Source organism: Equus asinus, chromosome 10 (assembly GCF_041296235.1).
Source record: "Equus asinus isolate D_3611 breed Donkey chromosome 10, EquAss-T2T_v2, whole genome shotgun sequence".
Taxonomy (NCBI): Eukaryota; Metazoa; Chordata; class Mammalia; order Perissodactyla; family Equidae; genus Equus; species Equus asinus.
In genome coordinates this window covers 95,505,310-95,532,499 of record NC_091799.1, presented here as the reverse complement: position 1 = coordinate 95,532,499, position 27,190 = coordinate 95,505,310, and positions in this window count along the sequence as shown.

The window sequence follows — 27,190 nt, the reverse complement described above, 5'->3', positions numbered from 1 at the left end:
CAATTTATGTTCCCACCAATAGTGCACAGGTGTTCTCTTTTCTCCACATCCTCATCAGCACTTGTTAATTCTTGTCTTTTTGGTGGCAGCCATTTTAATAGGTGTGAGGTGGTATCTCATTGTAGTTTTGATTTGCATTCCTCTGATGATTAGTGATACTGAGCACCTTTTCATGTACATTTTGGCCATTTTTATGTATTCTTTGGGAAAATGTCTGTTTAGGTCCTTTGCCCACTTCTTAATTGGATTATTTGGGTTTTTGCTATTGAATTGTATGAGTTCCTTACATAGTTTAGATATTAACCTCTTATCAGATCTGTGGTTTGCAAATATTTTCTCCCATTCCATAACTTCCTTTTCGTTTCACTGATGGTTTCTTTTGCTGCAGGGAGCTTTTTAGTTTAATGTAGTCCCATTTGTTTATTTTTGTTTTTGTTGCTTGTGCTTTTGGTGTCATTGCCAAGACCAGTGTCAAGGAGCTTTTCCCCTATGTTTTCTTCTAGGAGTTTTATGGTTTCAGGTCTTACATTTAATTCTTTAAACCATTTTCAGTTAATTTTTGTAAGTGGTGTAAGATAGGTGTCCAATTTCATCCTTTTGCATATGAATATCCAGTTTTCCCAATACCATTTTTGATAAGTACATCCCCTCCCCATTCAGCATTCTTGGGTCCCTTGTCAAATACTAACTGACTGTATATGCAAGGGTTAATTTCTAGGCTCTCGATTCTGTCCCATTGGTCTATGTGTCTGTTTTTATGCCAGTACCGTACTGTTTTGATTACTATAGCTTTGTAATATAGTTTGAAATCAGTAAGTGTGATGACTCTAGCTTTGTTCTTTCTCAAGATTGTTTTAGAGTTGCAAAGTCCGTAACACCTGGGAATTTGGCTTCCAGTGCTTCTGGTAGCAGTTGGCCCTTAATGGAAAATGCAGGTCCCCTGACCCTTCCTACTCCCAGAAACAGACATGTCAAAGAGACCAAGCCTCTAGTTCCTGCCTGCCATCTCAGCATGGATAGTCCCTCACCATCCCTCCCCAGGGATGGGACAGGAGGCCAGATGCTCACCTCCAATCCAAGGACAGGCAAGAGAAGTCAGAGCTCCTTGGAGATGTCCCCAGTACTCACACCACCCCACATCTGCACACCCCACCCTCACCTTCACCTCCAGGACACATGGGCCACCCTCACTCAGGGGCATGCTTCCTCCCCTCTCCAGAGTCTTATTTGCAGGGACTTTGAGAAAATTGGTAGGTTGAGAAATTTTATTGGATTAATGAGACGTTTTGGCACCATGCAATTCCCTGAGATAATATTTATTTCTTGGATAAAGAAATATACTTCTTAGTATATCCCAGCCTCTTATTAGAGGCTCTCAGGAGTTTCTTTCTAAATTTTATATTTATATTATATTATTTATATTTCTATTATATATATATTATATTTTAGTAAGTAGATCTCTACTTTTTTGGGGGGCAAGGGGGTATACAGAATGTTATTTTAATAATATTAATTATACATTTTCATATATAAGTATTGAGCTATACATATTCTATAAAATTGTGCTTCTGTACCATTTATATCTTCTACCTGTAATAAAAGAATATCTTACAAGTTAGACCAAACAAAAATGGACAGAAAAACAAAATTTTGAGTCATGCCAGCCCCATACTTTGCCCATTGGGAAGCAGCCAAGGCACAGACTAGGGACATAGTCCTGGGGTGAAGCCAGAGGACATAACAATGAAGGACTCTTTGTTTTTCCTATGGCCTGACGTGTACATAAAGCACATCTCTCCTCCATACATTTATCCAGGGAGGATCCAAGGAAAGAGGTAGATGCCTTGGATATTTAAGTGACTAAGCAATTTTTCTAATAGAACTGATCATTATCTAAATGGAGTCTTTAAATCATGGAATTGGATTTAAATTATTTAAATTATTTCATTTTTATTTCATTTTATTTTCAGCTTTATTGAAGTCTAACTGAGACAAAATTGTAAGATACTTAAAGTATACAATGTGATGATTCGATATGCATGTGCATTGTGAAAAGATATGCCTTTTCCAATATAGCGGTATTCGGTCAGGCTGAATGCAAGATGAGCAAACTTTAGACCAGAATAATTGTAAGATATTAAGGCACTATGAAGAAAATAGGCATTTTATGGAATAAGAAATGACAAAAATCTCCTAACACTGCTAGAGCTATCTTGAGTGACCTGTGCCTATATTTTCTGTGAACAAAGAGCTGGGTGAGTAAGAAGAGTGATTAAAAATATGAACTTTTTAGCTGAATTCAATACCTGTACTCTCTATTCAGACACTCGGAGATTACCTCAAAGATGGGGCGGAAGATGACGCAGCTGAGTACATCCTTGTCCCTTGGAAGGATCAGAGTGTCTGATGAAAACCATTTGACCAGATTCCCAATTCCAAACTAGATTCCTGGGGGGATCTATATACACAGAGGAATCTATATGCAAATTCCTAAAATTTCTCTATATGCAGAGAGAAAATGTCAGAGAAGAAATTATTTTATTGCTAAATAGGGCTTTGGCCCCAAGCTCCCGTCTTGTTTCCTGTTTCAGTAGCCTAAGATGATTCACATTTAAGCCGAGGGGAATATGTTTGCCTGCTTAGTGTAAGGGATAACACTAAATTCAAAGAGCTCGTGCAAACTGCGTAGAACAATACCAAGCAAATAATATGCACTTTATAAGCATTAACTGCTATTAATATCATCATTATTATTTTCATTGATAGCCACCCTCCTCTCCTGAGCAGTAAACCTCAGTCTCCTGGCCTAGACTTAATGGGGAAAAGGCTGCATTATGCAAAGGGGAAATACAACGATATTACAAAGCATTATTCTGCCAACGTATAGTTTTCTTTATAATAGTTCTATTTGTTTGGTGGCTTCTCTTGGATTTTTGAAACATAACAGAGACATAGGCACAACCTAAGGCTGATCAGTTGGATAACTGGGGGGAAAATGACCCATCCCTCTCTCAGTTAGGTTTTTGAAAGTGACATAGATGGATAGACAAGCCACATTTTCTACCCACTACCCTGAAAAATATTCTCATTTAACTCTGGGCATCTATAGCCATAAAGGCATATTTTGGTGATACTTATTCCATAATTCCCTGTGTTCTTAAGACAAATGGACTCAAGTTTTTGGCTCACAAATAAATTTTAGAGCATAATGTAGGCACAAACAGAGCTATTTCTTCACAGTGGGATCAGACAAATGATGACTTCAAGGGAAATAACGTTTGAAGAAGCCATCCACCTCGCATCAAAGCCAAATTAGAGACATAAATTAGAAACCAAAGGTCACATAAAACTGCTGGTTTTGTAGAGAGGAAAAGTTTAGAGGTTTATTGAGGAATACAAGTATAGTATTTCTTTCCAAAACAAAACAAAATCATTATCACAGAGGTTTCCTTTCCCAAGCAGCCACAGCTGTATACAATATGTAAGTAGGGATCTCAGGCTCAAAAACCACATTAAAATAGAGTTAAGAGCCTGGCTTACAGCCATCGAACTTTGGGTAATGTCAAGGTTACGCCAAGTCTCCCAGCCACAGAACACCCCATGCGATGCCAAGGCTCCTCCACTCATCTGGTTCTTTATATGGGGTTGTTTGATCACCAATCATTTTGAATCCTTCCAAGCAGAAGGTCTGGAAAGCAGAGACTCGGGTTCAAGACTCCACTTTGTTTTTGTTTTCTTATCCCTTGCAGTAAGTTCCAAATCGAGGAGTGGGCCACCATACTTTCTAAGCCTTTGTGTTTGAAGGAATTATGCTTTTAATAAGTAAGACCTTGAAGGGTGAAAAATCTAAAAGAAAGATAATGTGGAATTCATCACTGTTCCTAGGTGGGAACGAAGAGGGAAACAAGATCAGAAAAAGGAAATCCAGGGAATAACATGACGGGATCCCTGGCTAGGCATTGTAGATTTGGAACAAAGGGAAACCTTCAGTTATATCTAAGCAAATCCCACCTTTGAAATGGACCTGGGGTTTTCCTCTGGCTGTGATAATGAAGAGAGAAAACCATTTTGCTGTGGAATTGTGTGTGAGTAGATAGTGCAGCTGACGGAGGCTTCAAATTTGAACTAACAAAATAACCATTGCATATTGATTATATAAATGTTCTCTATCCAGCTTTATCACATGCCTTTCCACATAAATGGTGTGTGTGCAAGTGGCAGAAGACATTATCTGCTCTGACACATCTTTTAACTGGAGGGAAATGAGTATATAAGAAATTGGGATGTGGAGCCTACATCTCCCATGGGGGAAAATATTTAGTATGTATCTACACATGACGCTGTGCTGGGGTCAGCCGTGCACCGGCCTCACATCTGCCTTGTGAACTTGGGGGAGTAATTACTTTCCTCCCTGTGCTTTATCTCTTCTGCCAATTATATAAGGATAATTACTAGAAAAAGTTATAAAATTGTGCAGATTTCTTCAAGCTCTTTGGGAGTCACTGGTATTTCTAATCGATACTTTGTATAATAATAAGGAAAATATAACATCTCCTTGTATTCACCAAACTTTCAAAAATGCATATTGACCACAGTTTCAACACCCTGTTATTCACGTAGCACCTACCATCACAGACTAAACTGCCATCTAGTTAGTCCTGTCACTCTGACCTCTTCTGAGTTTCTATGTTCTATTTCCGCATTCCAAAACTTTCAAATCAAACTATGCAATGTTGAACATCTAATAAATGCAAGGCACTGTATACAGTAAGGAATCCTGATATATGTTGAAAAAGGATAATTGTTAAAGTTTAACACAAGTATAAGATAATGTTATTATGTTAGCAAATATAATACAGCTTATTTGTAGCACTCTTCAAAGAATAAAGAAATGAATCTTTGTCAGATAAAATAACTGTGCATGTGTATATTTGAGATCTAAGGCAAATTCTTCCTAGTTCTTCCCCTCCCTGTACCTCAATTTTCTTACCTGTAAAATGGGGCAATAAGAGTACCTAATTCATAGGGTTGCTATGAGGATTAGATGAGATGACGTACACAAAGAGCTCAGAAGGAGAGTCTAACCTACAATGAGTGCTGTTATGAGCTGAGCTATGTTGAAGCCCCCACACCTCAGAATGTGACTCTATTTGGAGATAGGGCCTTTAAAGAGGTAATTAAGTTAAAATGAGGCTGTTAGGGTGAGCCAATCTGACTGATGTCCTTATGAGAAGAGCTAAGGACACTGTAGGGGAGGAAGAAATACGCTTCTACCCATCTGGGTTCTACTGGCTGGTCTAAGAATTAAATTGGCATGGGACAGCATAACATGAGAAAATAAAATAAGTTTAATAACATGTTGAAATTAACTGAAATGTATACATTAACTGAGGAAAACTGAGTAACTCACCAAGATGGCCGAAGTTGAAGCCAGGTACATGAGGGTTACTGTAGATGTTCAATAAGAACGTGATCACCTTCCCCACTAAGAACACGATTGCCTCTTGACCTTGTTCCCAACACACACATAGATGAATCTTGTCAAATTGCTGTTTTTTTGTTGAACTTGAGGAGTGACTAGTTCTCTAGGATTTGTGAGTTTGTTTTGCAGAAGAAAGAGAATGCCTTCAGGTAGGTTGCCATCACCAGATGGCCAGCCCCCAGCAGCTGTTGTGGATTGCCCAGGGGCTTATCAGGAGTGACCCTTTGTTTCTCTGAAGCTCCTGCTGCCAAGCCCCTTAGCTCCATAAAACTCCCCTGCTTTTTGCTCTGGTGAAGGCAAATTTGAGCAAACCCATGCTCCCACCTTCTTGTCTTGGCCATCTTGAATGGGGCTTTTCTCCATCTCCAAACACCAATGTCTCAGTGTTTGGTTTGCTGCACACTGGGCATCTGAACTTTAGATTTAGAGGCTCAGTGTCAAAGCCACCACCTTAAAAACCATTTTCAACTATATACAAAGGAGGATGTTGGGGATAATGTTTTGGGACTTCAAAGGGGAGGAAGGCAATTCACATGGAGATGGGAAAGCAAATGTTTGGTAGGCAAATGTTTGCCATGCCTTGCAAGGACAATGGGACATGGAGAGGGAGAGGACTTTGATCAAATGGGCCTTGCTAGATTCTTCCCTGTCTACCACACCTAGTTCATATTATACTATAGTTGTCTATAGTGTTAGCTCCTTCCTGGACTAGGCCTTCTATCTTAAGTTATTTCAGGAAATAAGGAGGAAGATCAAAGTTTCCTCCTGAGTCTTTTTTTCTTAAAAATAGTGAAGCCAAAGAGACACCATTTGGGCTAGCAAATTCTACTCCCCTACAACACATAGAGAGAGACGTCTGAGGGGCGTGTGCACAGAGGGATGGCCATCTGTAAACTCAGGAGAGAGACCTGGAACAGATCCTTCCCTATGACCCAGAGGAAACCAACCTTGCTGGCACCTTGATCTTGAACTTCCAGCCTCCAGAACTTCAAGAAAATTAATTTCTGGTGTTTAAGCAGTCCAGTCTGTAGTGTTTTGTTATGACAGCCTGAGGAAACTAATACAAGTACTCAATCTATGTTTGCTATACAGAGATGAGAAGGACAAGGAGGGAAAGTGAATGTGTACACAGGACACTAGAAGAATCGACATGGTCACATCTTCCCCCTTGGGTTAACCTCCGTGGACTACCTCAAGTAGCTCCATCTTTCTGGCACCAGAGCAGTATCATTGGATTGTCTTCTTAAATCAGAGAGGAAATTCTGGGAAGAATTGCAGCTACTCGCACACAGAGGAAAAGCAGAGCATCCTCATTGGTATCAATTTATAGACTCATTTTGGAAGGAGGCTGAGCTTCAAATCATACCAAGAGTAACACACTAAACAAAAGGAGCCCTCATTCTCCCCAAGGCTATTGACCATATGCAAGTATAAATCAATAGTGTGTTTCAAAATGTCTTGTTTCTTTTATGAATGTCTTGATTTCTCCAGGCCAAAGAAACAGAGTCTAGAGTAAAATAAAACAAGCTGGGACAATACATTTCAGCATCAATTCATAGAGACCTAATCAGTGCAATCATGAAACAATATGTTCTCAGTAAGTCACTTACATTGGGTCATGTATGCAAATATGTAATTCCTTACTATAGACCCAGCCTGCTAATATATGTCATTCTCCAGTTAGGTCCAGAAAGCTAGGGAAAATTGGGCTTAGAGCTATATGCCTTTACAGCATCATCTCAACAACAACAAAAATTCCTCAGAGATCTAATTGTGTATTGCTGCCAATATCTGGATCTTTTTATTGCTAAGTGTTTTCCTTCTCCTTTGCTTGTGGCATAGTTTTAAAATTACGTAGTGCAGTTTATATTTAGGAGAAACTAGATGATATCTCTATATCCTGAGGTCAGACCCTGACAGCCCATCAGTTAGCAATCAACTGCCGCAGGCTATGTATGTGATGTTTTAAGTACTTCATTAGTCTGGGGCCATGTTCCCTGAGGCTTCCATCTAACAAAGGGTATTATGGGTGATTTTCAAATGTTTGGTTGTTTTAAATCATTGTTGTTAAATGTAGGCAGGCTGTATGAGGAAGAGAAGCCTAGGATTGTAGATGGTACCTTTGAAATCTTCTAGTCCGGGGTGGCATGTGGATGTTACTTCAGTGTTAACCCTTATCAATTGATTGTGGCTACCTAAAGCATGATGTTGAAAATGTGCCAAGGTCAAGTGTGGACTCAACAGGAACTAATGCCAAGACTGATATTAATGTTTGTTGTGGGCACAAGATTGAGGAGTGATAGAAAGACGTACTAGATATTTTTTATCTCTAAGTTGTGGGGGACTGGAATTGGCCACCCCAAGATATATCTCTTTGGCATGAGGATTATTTTGGACTTTTAAAAACTGCGGACAGGAAAGAAACCCTGAAAAGTAGAATTTACTTACCCTTTGTTAAGAGACATTTACATTGTAAAGGTGTCTCCCTCTCTGTACCAGGAAGGAGGGATGGCTTTATCTCTAGAAACTCTTATCAATGTGGAAGGCAAGGACTCAAGTCTGCATAATAACCTGACTCTTGTTTACTGTACTTGTGTGGTAATCTCCCATAACTGACTCCCCCTACTCCCAACATCCTCCTTTGTCTTTAGCTGAGGATGATATTTAAGGTGGTGGCTTCAACCATTTTGGCGAGTTGCCCAGATTGCCTTGAGCCTCTCCCATGTATACATGTTATAAAGCTCTGTTTAATTTTCTCCTGTTATTCTGTCTCATGTGAATTTAATTCCTTCTCCAGCCAGAAGAATCCAGAGCGGGTAGAGGAAATGTCTTCCTCCCCTACAAAGTCTAACCCTTTCTTCTTATACATGAGGAAACTGAGCTCCAAAAACATTAAATTGTATTCTCAAGATCACACAATTAGCAAAAAGGCCAAAATCAGAATCAATACATCCTGACTCCCTTTCTACCACATCATTGAAAAAATTCTAGTAGCATGAATATAACTTAATTCTGCCCTCAGATGGTAATATTAGTCTTTATTCTCCAATGAAACTGTAATCTGGAAAGTAGTGCTAAAAGCCTTTGCTCCCCAACATGCACATTTCCATTCTTCTCTCAAGAACATGTTTATTTTTCATTTACTTAGAGATATTTTCTCCTGAGACTCTTCATGTTAGAAATTCTGAGATAAAGATTGCCTCTGGGGCTGGCCCCGTGGCCGAGTGGTTAAGTTTGTGCGCTCTGCTGCAGGCAGCCCAGTGTTTCGTTGGTTTGAATCCTGGGTGCGGACATGGCACTGCTCATCAAACCACGCTGAGGCAGCGTCCCACATGCCATGACTAGAAGGACCCACAACGAAGAATATACAACTATGTACTGGGGGGCTTTGGGGAGAAAAAGGCAAAATAAAATCTTTTAAAAAAAAAAGATTGCCTCTGTGTACTATTGAGTCATCTGTAAATTGGGTAGAGTGATACCTGAAGTCTGAGTCGTGCATGTGGAATCTAAGCCTCTAAAGCCCTTTGAGTTCTTAAGAAAAAGAATTCAAAATTAAAATTTCTTTGTATCAGATAAGACACAATAGATAAGAAAATATTAATGTATCTATGTAAACATAAAATATTCTGCACTTGAATTGGGCAAACTGTAAGAGAAAAAAGTTTTGAAAAAAGGTAAAACTGATAGCGAACATTTTTGAAGGAGTAAGAGCAAGGAGTTAAATTCTAATTCCTTGTAGCAATTATTTTTTTCTCCTTGGGAAAGGATGTTAAGAACTTTTGTGCTGCAATGCCATCTATTTTTTATGGCACCGATGAACAAGTACATCTTTCCAAACTGCCACTATTCATGGCTTTTAAATAAGAATAGATGAGTTCGAAAAGATATGAAGATTCATTAGTCCCAGCTCTAAATATTGCAGGTGAAATTATTTCTGTCCACTGCAGCCTACAGCAGACTCAGAGAGGAGTCCCATAATACTCTTGAATATTACATTTCTAAAGAATGTGGCCCCTGTTTGGACAAATGAAAAGGTAAGACACAGGCCTTCTGTTCATTAACCCAACCTATTATGCATCCCGCCAGATGAAGAATAACATTTAATCTCATAGCAAGCAGATCTTTCTAAGTGCTGAGAATATCCCAAAAGCTGGGGCTGGAGGAGTTTGATATTGATATGCTATTTGTTCTGTAGTCAGTACAAAAGTGTTATTAAGATCCGTTTTCTTCCAGAAGACAATAACTAAGGCAGTGTTTACTCTTGAGGAAAAGCTGACATGAGGAGCCATGAATTCTTTGGAGTATCTAGGGGCCCAGCACTGTGACTGGTGATTTACATTTATTACCATATCAATTGTCACAATACTCCAAAAGAGTAGACATGATCTGTATTTTACAAATGGCTTAAGGGCTTAAGTGGATTGAAGTAGTTTAGTGCCCTGGAGCCATGAATAGAACTGTCCCTCTACTCCTTTCCGCCAGGCCAAATGTTCTACTTGGTAAACACCAAGCCATATTGCTCAGCATCCCGATTCCTTTAAAAGTCTTCTTTCAAAACAATCAAACTTCTACTCCAGCATCGCCATCTGATTTACCTCCCTATCACATGCCCGGCCCCTAAACGGGAATAGCTAACTCTCCCACACACAGGAAGGGCTAGTCTTACATTCTTTGTTGGGGTGGTGTTTTGAGCTTCCCTAAAATGTACACAGAGTATAAGACATGACTGGGGAGGGATTACTGTGCCTCATTCACTATATTTATTTCGTCTTGCCTTTCACTAGGCTTTGTTGATGTGGATTAAGGCTGCCCCAGCCAGAGAAGCCCAAGGTGACCTGGCCTACATGCCAAACTATATGACCCAGTGGACTTTTTTTATGGTATGAATTAGGACTGCCCCAGGGAGAGAAGCCCGGGGCATCCTCACCTGCATGCCGATCTATATGGCCAGATTCGTAACTAAAGTTATATGACCGCACAATAACCAGACCCCATCTGCACTGAAATCATTTAATGACTTTTTACATCATCTTTTCTTTTTTTCCAGTAAAAATAAGTCATGTACCCATGCCTTATAAAATTAGCCCTAACCCTCAACTCAGGGCAGCAGAAGCTCTGACTGCCCATGGTTCCTGTCCCCATGCTATTCCACACTATTCTCTAAATAAAAGAGCACTACTGCCAGATCTTGAGAGTCTAAGAAATCTTTCTTTCGACTCCTCGGCTCACCGACCCCGCATCATTGTTACTTATATGACTGAGAGCAAGAAGTATCGTGCAACATGAATCCCCCCTGACATCTAGCTCTATGCCTTGCACACAGTCAGTGCTCAATACTTGTGAGAGAGTGACTGACTGACTGAACAAATTAATGGGTGGATAATAGCTCACTGATGGAGTGTCCTCATCTGCCAATCCTTTCCTCCCTTTTCACTCACCTTCTGGTGTCTGAGCAGCTTCACAGCCAAAAGTACAACCTCCTTCCCTCTCCTTTGGCTCACCTGACGTGCCCTGTACTTCGTCACCCTCCCTTGAGTGACTTGCCATATTGTAATGAAGGCCCAAGGAGATGACTCAGCTCAGTATTACGTCTAGATCTCCCATGACATTTTCTCCTTCATCATTTGCTCATTGCCAGTATGAGTGACTCAGCACCTGGCTTAATGGAAGTGGTGTTTATAGTATACATAATACTCCATATAAATATATATCTTTACATAAAATAAATCTTTAAAAACTGTCTCACAGCCACTATCTCAGTTCATTGACGCAGGCACCCAGACCAGGTAAGAAGCTGATAGCCAAGGTGCTCCATTTTGAGAGATGAGGAAGTTTTTCAGGAAGGAGTGGTGGATCAAAGGATATTCAGCAGGAGAAAGAGAAGACAGATGAAGCAGAGACACGGGCTGAGGGATGTCAAATTGTTAGGTCCAGTAGGGTACTAAATTGCTATGTGCACCTACTGGAACCATTTGGATCCCCCAAAACATGCATCTAGACCTTGTTTTTTATTTAATTTTTAATTATTTCAAAATTTTTTTCTCCTGAATTGTTTTTCCTATATATCAGGAGCTAAGCTCAGACATATTTACAACTTCTTAGCTACATGACACTGGGAAAAGTTTTTAATTTCTCTGAGGCTCATATTTCCACTTTCGTGAAATAGAGACTTCAGCTTGCCACACAGTGTTGAGGATAAAATGAAACGATCTATGTAAAGCATCTAAGACAATGCTCGGCCCAGAGTAGTTGCTTAGTAATTTATTTTGGGAGTGGGTTTTCGTGTGCTTCTGTCCCTTATACCAAACATACAATTTCCAACAACTCTCTAGATCCCCAAAATTCAGGTCTCTTGGAAACAGTCTTGTCATTTCTTCAGTCTGGAGACACTATACATTGCTAGATAGATAGATAGATGATAGATAAATGGATAGATGGGTAGAGAGATATGAAGAGAGAAATATATGATGCATACATACATAAAGAAATATATTGATGGAGAGATGGAAAGATAGGTGATAGAGAAAGATTGATGGGAAAATAAATAGAGATATAAATACAGAGAGAATTGAAGTATTATTCTTGACTCACCCACAACCCCATGAGATGTCACCATTTAATCTCCCCACGTCCAAAGCCTGAGTAATTGCAAATGATGTTTGTGCTTGGGAGTTTTCACTGCAGGTCCTGGTTATTTATATTTCTTTCTTGTTATTGAGTAATGAGACATCACAAGAAAATGGAGTTCATGGATAAGAAATAGAAAATTTAAACCTACTCAGATACTAAAAAAGGGCTTAAATGAAAATTGGAGAGCAAAAACCATATATTTCGTCTACTTGAATTATACATTTTCAACCTCCCTAACTCCATCATGACTTCAGTAAATGCCTCCTCCCTCACTTCCCACCTCTGCTCCCCTGCCAAACGTGCCCATGACCTCAACTTTTACTGTGTAGCTGGGAGGTAACTAAAATTACTATTTATCTGGAACTCAGGAGTGCTAAGGTCACACTGAGCGAAGAGGGTTAGAACATGTAAGAAAGAGCATGCTGGGGCAGAGTCCATGGAGACGAGATGTCCTGAAACAATTGCGCATGTCTCATACACCTGGAGCCGGGAAGCATCTCAGGCAACATCCTCAATGGCTATTACCAATGTACAGAGCGCAAGAAATGGACAAGTATGATCAGGGTGGGCCCAATGTGTGTTGCTGACTTAAGACCAGCGACAGAAGCTTACAGGATTTATACCCACTGATGGAGTTGGCTCAGTTTTTCCCAGGCAGACCCCTGGAAAAAAAGTTTTATTTCCAAACTTTTCCAGTATCAAGAACACTTTTTGCCTCAAAGATTGGCACCTGAGCTAGCATCTGTTGCCAATCTCGAACTTAGCCACTTGGCCACAGGGTCTACCCCAAAGAATTCATTTTTAACCACAAAATATTTCATGCCCTCCTCCATGATTATAATTGTAACTACCATTTTAGAAGACCTATCATGTGCCAGGCTACGTTTAAGTACTTTCTGTGTATTGATTCTGTTAATGTTCATTCCATCCCTATGAGGTGAACAGTATCATGCCATTTAATAGGTGAGCAACCCAAAGCACAAGGAAGGAAAAGTTTCTTACCCAAAGTCACAGCACTTCTGGTACAGGGGACCTGAGCTATGACCCAGAAGCCGGGCTCCATAGTCCCTGCTCTTAACAGCTATGCTATGGTTTTCCTGATTGTGTATGTGCTTTCATTACAAAACTAGTCCCGTGAAGACACAAGGATCCTATACATCCAGCATCACTTTTAAATTAATCTCATACAGCTGAAAACATAACATGCCTGGGGCACTATTTATTCAATCCATAAACAACACTTGACGCAGAACAGGGGTTTGCAGACGTCTTCTGACGGCCTCCCTTGCCCTGGCAATGCAGGGTCAGACCCCTCCCTTGAGCTCCCACAGCCCCCAGGGTGACTGTTCCAAACCCTAACATACTCTCTTGGACGTTGGTGATATATTGGTTGTGTCCTTGGGATCAGGGACTGTGTCTTCTTCATTATTGTAATTCATGCACCCATCACGTCTTGCCCATAATAATAAGTACTCAATAAATATTTTTGGAGTGAATGAATGCATAGTTCTGTATGTAGCTCCTCCCTTCCCCCTGCAAATACTGAGGATGTTTGGAAGTACAGATGACTTGGAAAGGACTAGCTTAGACTGTGTAACAGATGGTAATGCCAAGTCTTTTGAGAGAGGAAACTCACAGAGAAGTAAGGCTTATGAGAACCTCCCCACCCAGAGGAAGAAGTATAAAAAGATAGACACATGGGTTCCAGGAGCCCTTTTCCAGGGCCTCTGAAAATGCAGCTGTTTGTTTAGGGATAGTAACTAACCTGATGGTCAGTGGGGGATAAGTGGTCAGTGTCAGCTGACACTGTCAGTGAAGATGGCAGAGTCTTTGGCCAGTCCTGGTCTGAGCTTACTGCTGGTCATGGCTTTCATGTGAGACCTAGGACAGAATAAGAAGCACCTTCCGTAAGGCTGTGAGGACACTGGCCTCCAGACAGATGCGCCGGATGGACTCGGGGTGTGGTCACGCTGCCTGGATTCCTGCCCCACTCTGGCTGTGTAACAGAGGTTTGCACCATTAGGTCAAATTCTGGCCAACCCACAAGGAAGCTTTCCCTCCCAGGCTTCTTCCAAGGGCTTGACCCTAAATGGGATACATTCATTGCTAATTAGAATGAATAAAAAGACACACTGGGAAATTTCAAATTTGACATTATTGGTATGAAATTGGACATTGTTGGGCAATAGGAGCCTGGGGTTTGGCACTTTGAGAGGCTGGTGGAGCTTCTGTTTACGGTTCATGGGTCTGCCCCCTGGGGGATGTTTGGAGCTTTTAAGCAGTCCCCTCCCACTCTAAGAAGCAGCTAAGAAATCCAAGGGGCCCCAGTCTGAGCCCAGGATGAGATAAATGAGTCCCCATAAGGGAGCAAGGTCTGTATTATATCATCTGAAAGTGATCTGTGAGAACCGGATAGCAAATCATTGCTGTTGAGAGAGGTTTTTTGTCCTGAATTAGATTATATGTGGAGAGCTCATTTCTTCTTCTTCTTAAAAGCATTTCTGTCTTGACTACAGAGTGCCAATCACTAAGATGGAGGTGGGGGACAGACAGAGAGGGGATTCAGAGAATGTTCCCAAGTAGTTTACCGTTAAGGTGGCCTCAGATCAGAGAGGACTGTGCTTGAATCCTTGCTCAGAAAGACCATCCTGTGTCAACAACATGCCTGCCCTCTTCCGTTATCTGACATCCTGCTCACCTTTGCACCACCACTTGTAACATTGGATAGCTTTTCTTTACAAAATGAATACTGATGTACCCCCCACGCCCCCCACCCCACCCACCCAGTACATTCAGCAGAGCAGGACAAATCAGCCATTGCATGGTAAAACTTTAAACTTCTCAAAAATGAGAAATGTATAAAAAGAGCATGGTCGCAGGGTGTCGGATATGCATATAGAATCAACCTTTTGATTGCTGGGTGGAAATAAATCAAAAGCAGACACTGGCCTTGAGAACAGATGCAGGGGTGCCTGGAGCTGGATAAGGCAGGTTGCTGAGTCTGAAGTGCACATAAAATCCAATTGTACATTGGTTGACCACAGAACACGACTGGATTCACTTATTGCTAATTAGGACGAATAAAAAGAGACACGGGGAGATGTGAAGCTTGGGATTATGGGTAGTGAAAGCAATTTGATGAGGAACCCAGTTTTTCCTGGTGTTTCGGAAAATCACTTCATATAGATTCTGGTCCATTATTTATGTCCTGAAATTTGCACACGGTAAGAACCAAAGATATTTCTGATAAAACTACACTTCGGGAAACCCAATCTGAAGGGGTCTTAAGGGTTCAAGCTGGGAAGAGCGAGTGGGTTTGGCTCCCTATTAAAGAACAGATTTTCTGTTCCTGGTCTGTATAGAAAGACATTTTTCCTTCTGCCCCAAGTGGTAAAATGCATGCCACTGAGCAATGCTCTGGATACTGTCAGCTGAGTTAGGTGTGATGCCCAGATAGCCCACTTGATTATAGATCATTTTATTTGTACCTCCTGGTGCTAACTTATCCTGCGTAGGGTGAGCTCACTCCTCCTTTCCTCTGTTTAGAAGAGAAATGGACTGCTAGGCTCATGTAAGCTAAGAGCAACTGTAGGGAGGTATAAGACCAGAAGAAACCAGCTAGACATAGTTCTGGTTAATAATAGAAAGGAATCTTTCTTGGGGCTTCTTACTCCATAATGTTGGAACACCGCCTTCCCCCCTCTTTCTGGCCAGGGGTGAGATGAGAGAGTTGTTTTAATCTTAACTCTATTTAGGGGATTGGAGTGTCCCAAAGAGGAGAGTTTTGCTGAGCATTTTAAACAATTGATTCCAGATGGATTCTCTCTGTATCATTTTTGGAATTGTTTGCTCTAAATGAGTTCTAAAGATAGAAGGTACATAAAATCACCAAAGATTGAAGGATGCTGAAATATTAAGCAACTAGGATGGCAAATCTTGCTGCATTCAAGTGTCACTTTGGGTAAATGGCTTCAATTTTTACTTTTTTTTTTCTTGGTGCTTCTATCATGCATCTGAGACAGAACTCTGGAAGGGTAGGGATAACAGCATGCATTTGCAGGATGAATTGCCCACATCTCTGCTAAGGTGCATACTTTGAGAAATTGTGCAATAATAGTAAATTACTTTTATTTCAAACTAGTTTTAGGCGTAATTGTAATGAGAAGTGTAATGTGTGTGTGTGTGTGAGAGAGACAGAGACAGAGAAAGAGAGGAAAAAAAAGACACATACACACACACACACACACACACACACACACAAAGAAGCGCAGAGAGAGAGAGGTTCTAGTGGAGAAGCCAAAAACCAGAGTCTGATTCTCGCCCATGTTCTACTGCACAATGTTCCCATCTCCTAAATGATCAAATAATCACCATGCAAAGGTGACAGTCAAGACAATTCTCACAGCCTCAGCACTGCTCACACAGAATTCCTGCCAGTTGTAAACTTCCAGCATGGCTGTAAGTAAGCACTGAGCCAAATGTCAGCCATAAACTGATATTCCAGAGGCTCTCCATCCTTGCTACACCTGTCACCAGAGTGGAAGTGCAAGTGTTGTCTTGTTCCATGTCATTAGACACAGATATCTTGGCCACAATGGACTGAACCAGAGACTGGCTCCCTAGCTAAAAGCCATATGACATATATGGTAGCCCAGTGGCTTACAAAGTAGCCAAGTGCCAGATAAGTGTGCTCCTTTTTTGAATGAAGACCAGCCAACCTAGTGAGAGCTTCTCTCTGGAGGAGTGAATTAGTGACACAAGAAGTAAAAGGAAGAAATAGAGGCAGGGTGGCCATAGAGAGAACTCAAGAGTAGAGAGAGAAGCAGCTAGAAAAGAAGCTGAGTGTTGAGAACAGCAAAGTCACTAGAGTAGGTCCCGACAGGTGCTGTTGACAGAGAGGACAAGAGGATCTTGGAGCTCCTGAGGATCTGGAATGATGCTTCAATTCCTTGTGATACGTACTGTGGGAAAATTGAGGTGCTTTCCTAACCCTCCTCAACTCCCCAAGGGTTTCTTGCGAGATCCTGATCACCTGAGGGATCTCAAGCCTGTCTCCTCCTTCTGACCCAAAGTAATTATGATAATAACTATAATAATCAAGTGCTTACTATATGCTAAATGTTTAAGTAGATTGTTTTAGTTAATTATTTCAAAAACACCGTGAATAAGAATTGTAGTTATGATATCCATTTTACAGATGAGTAAACTGAGACAAAAGGAGATCAAGTAGAATGGAAGCCTTCGTGTTGAATGCAGTAAGTATCAGTAATTAGTTAATTGAAAATGCCAATTAAAATAAGGAATTGTTAAAAACGGGTTCATGCGTACTTTAAGCATTCTTTTTTCTCTGAAACGTATGTATGTACATCAATTTGACAAGGGCTTTTCTTTTGGTAGAAATTGCTAATTGGAATTCGGCACTGTTTTTCTGGCAGAAACCACACACATAGCATATGCTCAACATTTTCTAGTTTCAGTTTCTTTGATGTGAAATGAACCTGGAGACATGTGTAAAGCAATCCAATGCAGAATCCTTCTAGACTCCTTTTTTCTTTTTTACAATCTTTCATAGCTGTTTTTCCAACACCCAAGTTGCAGGGCTCGCTCTTATCTGGTGAATGCCCGTCCAAAGGATTCAGTCTAGTGTTCACAGGGGAAAAAGCCACCTTTTCCACACTCAGATTTCATCATTAGTTATCACATTTAATTAAATTATATGATGACAACGGTTATGAAGAGATTTAAGAATTAACTCTTAGACAATTCACCTGGTGAGAGCGCAAGTGCATGGGACTATTAGAGAGGATTCTATATTCTAAGACAGTTGTAGTTACGTGTGCCATCTCACATGCTCATCTGGAATCTGTGTCCCTCTCCTTGAAGCTGGAGGGGCCTTGGTGACTTGCTTGACAGAGTATGGTGAAAATGATGCTGTGTGACTTCCACGCTTCAGTCACAAAGATGCCACACCCTTCTGCCTTGTTCTTTTGTCACACTGCCTCTTGGAATGTGGCCACATGCTGCAAGGAAGCCCAAGCAAACTGTAGAGATGCCACATGGACAGAAACCAAGGCCCATAGCCCCTAGTCCTGACTGAGCTCCCAGCTGGCACCAGCACCAACATGCCAGCCATGTGAATGAACTACCTCCAGTCCCAGTCAAGCCACTCTACCTCACACCATGCGGAGTAGAGATGAGCCATCTCTGTTGAGCACTTCCCAATCACAGGTTAGTAAGCAAAATAAAAGAGTTATTTTAAGCCACTAAGTTTGGATGGTTTGCTTTGCAGTAGTAGGTAACTGGAATGAGTGCTCTGGATGTCACTGGTATGTTTTACAGAGGGAATGGAGAACACAGATCAATCAGTGGATCTGTTAGGTAAGCTTCCTCTGGAACTTCTCCAAGATTACACGAGAATTCAAAGATAGAGCCTGGTTTTGAACCTAGACATCTGACTTCAGAATTGGAGTACTATAGCCCCGAAAAAATTTTGAGATACACCTGCTAAACCATACAGAAGCTGACGATACATAATAATTTGGTTTGATTTCTTAACTCCAAGCTTACAGACAAGCTCTTAATATTTACAGGGTCCAAGGCAGAAGTACAAATGTATACCAGATGTCTAATATTTAAAAGTTAAAAATGAAGTTAAAACTGTTAAAATAAGTGTTATCCTCTTAACTTTACAAATACCTTCATGAAGTCTAAATGGCCAGGTCTGAGTTCTCAGACTCTGTGGCTATGCCCCTTCTCTCTCTACCCTTGGATCCTTCCCTCACTACAAGGGCTTTGGTCACATGAGTGTAACCTCCAGCCCATACCTCCAAGCTTCATTCATACATCCTCTTGCCCCACCAGCTGCCTCTTGGTCAGCCCCAGGTCCTAGGGATGGTCATGCTGGAGGATGGTTAGCCCTGAGAGAATGAACCCAGGAAAGAGGCCCCTGTGGGCTCAGGAAGTAAACTTGAGCCATTTGGGTAGAAAATTCTGGGATCTTAGTGCCTTGAGCATGGTATGAAAGGAGATGTGGGCTCTGGATGGACTCTGAGTGGGCATGTACCCTTGGCCTACAGTCTCCTTGTGCCATGTGGCAGGGTGAGGCTAGAGGGACCTAGAGCAGCACCTTGTATAGTGAGGGCACATGACAGGGGCTCCTCTTCTCAGGTCTAAGGACAGTACCGCTCCCACTTCCCACTTGGTGTTTCTCTCCAAACACTTCCCCCTATCCTCTTTCACGGTGTCTGGCACATGATGGAGGATCAATAAATATTTACTGAATAAAGTATCCTTATTCCCAAAGGCAAGTTTTACGTTTTCAATCCTGGGTGCTGCTGGGGTTTAAGACTGTCAGCCCTAAGTGAGGTCATAAAGCTGGGATAGGAGCCAGACTTCCGCACGTCTTTGAGAACAGCTAGAATTGATTCTAAGTGACTGTTAGGAGCAAGCACGATGGATGAGAATTAGATTTGGCTCAATGGATGGTGGCACAAAGCAAGCACGAGGCGTTTGAGAGTGAAACTTTGAGCAATGACGCTCCCAACCTTTTGTCCTGACAATGACATTTTCTACTGACACTGACAAACTCCTATAATCTCTTCCAGACACCTGTGCCCAGCTGAGACTGCCACCTCCCTACCCAAGGACAGATATTCTTCTGGTAATGACAACCAAGTAAAGTGCAAGTGTTTGGAGCTAATGGCTGCCTTGTTGCCCAGTAGAAGGTTGTAACTGTACGTTTAGGAGGTTTGTATTTTTTGGGGTAAGACTTTCATTTTCATTTATTTCTACTCATTCTCTAGTTTTTCAAAATTCCTACTACATGTCATAATCTCCCATGGAAATACTGTAAAGTTTACTTAATTCATAACTTCTCATAAAGTTTCATTAATTCATAACTCTTCAAAAACTTTAAAATCACTGTTACTTGATTATAGATTTTTTTAAGTATAACAAGAGCTGTACTAAGAAATGAAGTATTTGTTTTCTTGAGTTTTAATTATTTTATTGAGGTCACATGTTTATAACATTGTGTAAATTTCAGGTGTGCATCATTTATTTTGGCTTCTGTATAGATTGTATCATGTCCACCACTAATAGTCTAGTTTTTATCTGCCACTGCACACATGTGCCCCTTTACCCTTTTGCCCTTCCCCACCCCATTCCCCTTTGGTAACCACCAACCTGTTCTTATCTATGTGTTTGTTTATCTTCCACATATGAGTGAAATCATACAGTATTTGTCTTTCTCTGACTTATTTCACTTAGCCTAATACCTTCAAGGTCCATCCATGTTGTCATAAATGGCATGATTTCATCTTTTTATGGCTGAGTAAGATTCCATTGTAGGAGATTTATTAAAAAGAACTACTTATCTTGATTCTATCTTCAGAGCAGACTCTGCAGAACCACAGAAACTTCCAAGTCTAATACCAGCAATGGCAGTAGCACACTATCATTCACCAGATCTATAAGTTACAGACCGTCTAAACTTGTGTATGTCCCAGACACAAACCCACTTTCTTCATTCTAGTGCTATTTTTCAAAGCCCATTCCCTGCTCATCCAGAAAATCATTACCTGTGGAAGGAGTTGTTTTAGTTAATCAGAGCTAGATGTTTTAGTGCTATTTTAGTCCACATAGAAAGGACCTGTGTCATAAAGTCCTACAAAAAAAAACTTTGCCTGTCATTTTGATTAAACTTAGTTCTTCTAGTTTGAGATAAAGACCAATGAAAATTATACCCCAAGGTAATTTACACAAAAGTGAAAAGAAAAGTGAAGAAAACTTTCATCCTGAAATCCTGTCAATAAATTTAATTCACTTTTTTATTTAGAAGGGAGTGAATGCAAATTCTTCATAAGCACGGCTGTCTGAACATCTCTAATGGAACAGAGATGATTGAGGCATAATTCTCCCAGGGTGTAATCCAAAAGTATTCTTAGAATTCTGTTTCCTGTAAGGCTATCAGATCTAAGGCAAGTGACAAAGATCAAACCTATGAGAAAGGAATGTGACACTCTTTCCCTGGACATTCTCTGACATTCAAAACATCCCTTGGTTTCCAGAAATCCATCTCTGCCTAAACTCACGATTGGTGCTCTGGGCAAAGATATTGACAAAGAATTATATAAATTGATGTTTTCATGGTACTTTTATCTTTAGATATTTTGAGAGAGTTTCAAGAATTTGGGGGAGAAGAAAGTAAACAGTAGAGATGTACTTCATTAATGATTAACTATTAATTTTTTTTCCTTCTATTTCCTTAGGAGATTTAAAAGTAAGAGAAGAATTCTTCCCTCCCCTCAAGGCTGTGTTGGCATTTATTTTTCCTGTCATGGACAGTTTTTTGTTTCGTTTATTGTTTGTGCTGTTATTATTATGACTATTATTATTACTTTCCCTGAGGAGAATTACACTGGAGCTTAGAAGGAGGGGGAGGTGAGGCTGCAAGGAAGAGATGTATGGTAGACCAAAGAATAGGCCCCAAATACGTCCAGGTTCTAGCCCCTGGAACTGGTGACTCTGTCACCTTACAAGGAGAAGGGAAGTTAAAAGGCAAACATTTTTAGAGTGAATAGAAAAGTAGGACTCAACTATATCCTGTTTGCAAGAGACGCACTTTAAATATAAAAACACAAATACTTTAAAAGCAAAAGATGAGAAAATGTGTACCCCATTGCAAATAGTAACTATAAAAAAGCTGAGGGGCTGGCCCCAAGACCCAGTGGTTAAGTTCCCACACTCCAATTCAGCAGGCCAGGGTTTTGCTGGTTCAGGTCCTGGGTGCAGACATGGTGCCGCTCGATGGGCCACGTTGAGGTGGCATCCCACATGCCACGACTAGAAGGACCCACAACTAAAATATACAGCTATGTCCTGGGGGGATTTGGGGAGAAAAAGCAGAAAGAAAAAAAAAAGATTGGCAACAGTTGTTAGCTCAGGTGCTAATCTTTAAGAAGAAGAAGAAAAAAAAGCTGGTATGGCAAAATTAATATTGACCAAGTAACTTTCCATACCAGAGATAAAGAACATTTCATAATGAAAAAAGGTCAATTTATCAAGAAGACAGAATGATCCTATATGAAATATACACCTAGAAGCAAAGCTATAAAACTTACAAGCTAAACAGAGGAATAGACAAATTCATAATTACAGTGGAGTCATTGATAAAAACATAAGTAAAAAATCTGTAATGATATAAGTTTGAACAATAGTGACTTATTTGTCATAATACAAATTTATAGAACACCACACCCAACATTTGCATAAGCATATTTTTTTAAGATTCCATGGAAACTACATGAAGTGTACCACATTAAACATGACCACAAATTAATTGTCCCTTTTGCCATCAAGAGGTAGAATCTATTTTCCCACCTTTTTAATCTGAGCTGGGCTGTGAGTTGCTTTGACCAACTGAATATGGAAGAATTGGTGTTATACAACTTATGAGTCAACAGATTTGAGTCAAATTCACTTTGACCCAACAGATCTTTTAAATCCCTATGTTCAGAAATTTAAGGAAAAGGAAAAAAAAAAAAAAAAGAAAGCTGATTTGGAGAGCTTTGTCTTCAGATAACACTAAAACAACTAAGTGGAAGGTAGGGTACCATAGATTTGAAGATAAAGGGAATTTCAACAGGCTGCCGGAGTCAGCGCTCAGCTCTACCACTCACCAAATGGGAAGCCTTTCACATCTCACTTAGCCTCCGTCTGCCAGAGTTTCTTCATCCATAAAATAGAAATAGTAAACATCCCCAAAAGTGCCTAGCACAGAGTAACAACTTATTAATGTTAATGTGGTAATGTTTTTATTAAATCAAGCACTCTGTAGGTCTCTGAAAAAATCATTATATTTAACTATTATAATGAAAAATTACATTTAAGGAGGTATTCAATTGATTTATATTCTGAAGCTGTGCCTTCAAAAACCGTTCTCATCTGTAATTTCCAAATAAAATTGCATGTTTAAAATAATTCTAAAATTAAATAACAATAACAAATAAGTAAAGATCAAAGCAACAGAAATTTTAAGAGTGACATGATTCTGCTTCCAGATCTATCTGACCCCATTCATTGCCAGTGAATTCCACTGGACTTCTTAATTCAAGAGACAGTCCCTGGGTAAAGGAACTCTCAGCCATAAAGGGATTACTAAGAAACTGAAGCAGAGTGCTCTGTGATGGGGTCCTCATGGAGCCTGAGCAGGTAAGCAATTTGCAACTTCACTAGGATTTCTGAAACCAGCACTCTCAACACTTAGTCGTCTTAGTAGAGCAGCAGCTCTGGGTCCTGGAGGTAATCACAGAACAGTGCTTTCCCTCCCGCTATCCCTCCCTTGTTCAGCTAGTTGGTGATCTAGACTCTACAAGCTTCTAAGATGTAACTGGAAATAATTTGATGACTTGAATATGATGAAGACACCTCTGGAAACACATCTGGTTCCTACAGAGCATTATGCTCAGCAGTACCCATGCCAACTGGACCCAAGCTTGGAAGAGGCAGCCTTAGCAAAAGTTTTGACGCTCAGAATAATGTGCTTGCACATGAGCACAGACTGAAGATCACGCCTGTGGTAGGCAGAGTAAGGGCCCCACAAAGATGTCCTAATTCCCCAAGCTTGCCAATATGTTACCTTACACGGCAGAAAGGACTTGGTGGATGTGATTGTTAAGGATCTTGAGATAGATTATCCTGGATTATCTGGGGGGACCAAAAGAAACTACAAGGGTCCTTATAAGATGGAGACAGGAGAGTCAAAGTAAGAGAGATGTGACAGGGAAACAGAGGTTGGAGTGATGAAATGTGAAGATGGAGGAACAGACTACAAGTCAAACATTCTGAGTAGCCTCTGGAAGCCAGAGAATTTGTTTCCTTCCCTTGAGCCTCCAAAAGGAACCAGCCCTGTTGATTTTAGCTCCTTAAGATCCATTTTGGACTTCTGACCTCCAGAAATGCATGATAATTACTTTGTGTTGTTTTAAGCCATTTGTGGTGTATGGTAGTTTGTTACAGCAGCAACAGGCAACTAATATAAGACATTATCATTTGTTTGTTTCATGATCACGTGTCTCAACACTCTCCTTCTCATGGATTATTCAATCTCTCTCAGAGGGAAAGTCAGACTGAAAGTTTCTCAATAAGTACCACTGAGACATGGACTGTCACAGCTTCTGGTCCTTCCTTCAGGCCACATTCCTCTGCTTCCCCCTCTTACACACACACACACACACACGCACACACAACTCTCTTCTGTAGGCACTAAGTCTAGGTAGTGGAGTATCCCAGATACATCTGGGACCCCAGAAGTAAAGCTATAGGGTCTCTTTTCCTCATAGTTCCATTAAACACCAGGAAATGGGAACAAAAAGTGAGACTGTGGAAATCCAACCTGACTTAATGAGATTTATTTGAAGCATGGTGTCAATAAGCTACAACTGCCAAATCAAGACTCCTAACTCATATGCATATGAGTCTGAAAGACTATTTAGGGGAAAAGTGTTTAAACACCTTCTCCATGTGCATTCAGTGTCCATTCAGCTGTTAGTCTAAGAAGTTACTCCACATTGAAGAACTCTCTGGCAAACTCCTGTATCAAGTGTTTCTTTCTAAGTTGACATTGGACCACTCAATCTGGCTCTTTCTACACTCTCACTATTTTTCTAGGTTGGGAGACCTCTACATAACTAAAGGACTAAAATTAGTTTATTAGTCCTTTAGTTATGGACTAATTTTATTTGACTCTACTGATCACGAATATGTTACAGAAGGCATTTAGGCATTAACTGCATGGGCATTTTTGCAGCCCACAGAGGAGTCTCCAGGAAGCTGACATAAAGAAAAATTGATTATTCAATAGCCATTAGACCAATTCTAGATATGCAGCGATAAGATTCATCATAGCCCGGTACATTAAACCAGAAGCTTGTAGTGTCTTGCGGTGTTCCCAAAGCACTAATTCCTTCCTCCTTTCAGGAGATTTTATTCCAGGCACAAATGCCCTTAAGATATTTGTAGGGCTTTTTCCAGGATCCCAGCTGGCAGAGTAACTATTGGAAAGATGATCTATTCAAGAAAGATAAAATGCTTTCCAAGCTTAATATAAATTACATTCCCTTATTTTTTTCTGAAACGATGACAGTCAGGAAGAAGTATGCTGTGGCAAAAAAAAAGAAGTAAATTGTGGATTCTGATGCCAGCAGTGTTGGTGAAGAAGAAAAAGAAGAGGAAGGAGAAAGAGAAGAAAGAAGAGAAGGAGGGGGAGTAGGAGTAAGAGGAGAAGGATAAGAAGAAGGAGGGGGAGGAGAATTGGCAAGCGTTAGAGTCTACAGACATCTTAGAGGTTATCTAATCTGACTAGAGGATGCGCTGCAATCTCCTACATGGTCGACAGTGTTGATTTATTTATTTTTTAAACATTGTCACATGACTTTTTAATACAAAGGCTGTCCAGTTACTGATGTGCACAGTGGTAAGCAGGGCCTCCTCTGCACAGTTTAACCTATTTTGTGCTTAAACCCAAGTGTAGTGCTCACGTGGATGACCCTGTAAATTCACGGTTTCTGATATCAATTGTCACCTCAATGTTCCAGCAGTCCTTCTCTTTCTCAGTCCCCTTTCTTTCCCATTATTCATCAGTTTCTTTTTAAACTTTCAACAATCTCCTTTGATCCCAACATCTCCCTTCTTATTCTTAGCAGATTCATTTATTGATTTTTCTCAAAAGGTATTGGTTGAGTACCCACTCCGTGCCAGCCTTCTTCTAGGCGTCGGGGAAGAACAGTGAACAAACATAGCTCCAGCTCTCATGGAGCTTGCTTTCTATGAAGAGAAAGAGTAATAAACAAATAAACATATACTGTGTTGGGTGAGTACAGGTTCTGCAAGGAAAATAAAGCAGAGTAAGATGACAGAGAATGGGAGGAGGGTGCCATTTTAGAGTGGTCTGGAAGGACTTCATGACAAGAAGAAAGTGACGTGATGCCATAAGGACATGTGGGCAAGAGTGTTCCAGGCACAAGGAAAAGCAAGTGCTAAAGCTCTGAAGTAGGAATGTGCTTTATATGTTTGAAAACCAGCACGAGCCAGTGTGAGCAAGTAAGAGGAGTAGTAGGAGCTGACATCAGAGAGGCACCAGAGGCAGATCACGCAGGACCTTGCAGGACTCCAGAAGGACATTGACTTCATTCTCAGTGGGAAGGGACCTCATTAGAGGGCATTTGGGTAGAGGAGCGATATGACCTGACTTACATTCTAAAATGATGACTGTGCTGCTCTGTTGAGGTAGGACTATGGGGGAACAAGAAGAGTATATTAGTTTCCTGGGGCTGCCATAAAAAAGTATGGAAAACTGGATGGATTCAAACAACAGAAATTTATTCTCTTACAATTCTAGAGGCCATAAGTCCAAAATCAAGTTGTTGCAGGACCATGCTCTTCTCTGAAGGCCCTAGGGCAGCATCCTTCCTCGCCTCTTCCTTGCTTCTGGTGGCTGCCAACAATCCTTGGCTTGCTGCTGTGTCACTCCAATCTTTGCCTCCATCATCACATGACATTCCTCCTTATCTGTCTGTTCTCTGTGTGTCTTTACATGGCCTTCTTACAAGGATATAGTCATTGGTTTTAGAGCCTTTCTACATCCAATATGACCTCATCTTAACTAGTTATATATGTAAAACCCTACTTCCAAATAAGGTCATATTCTGAGGTTCCATGTGGGCATGAATTTTAGGGAGACATAATTCAGCCCAGTACAACTGGCTCCGGGAGCTATTGCAATAGTCCCCATGAGAGATGATGGTGACTTAGCCCAGCAAGGGAGGTGAGGACCAGTGATTAGACTCAGGAACTATGTTAACAGGTGAACTGACAGAATTTGCCAATGGATTAAATGTGGGACAGAGGGAATGAGAGGATTTAGAGATGATGCCAAGATTTGGGGCCTGAGAAACTAACTGCAACAGTGCAGTTTCCACTTGTGGTGATGGCAGGAGAGCAGGTTTTCAAGGAGAAATCAAGAGTTCTGGTTTGGCTGGAGTGTGAGATGCCTTATCTCCTATTTCAAAAAGAAAATAG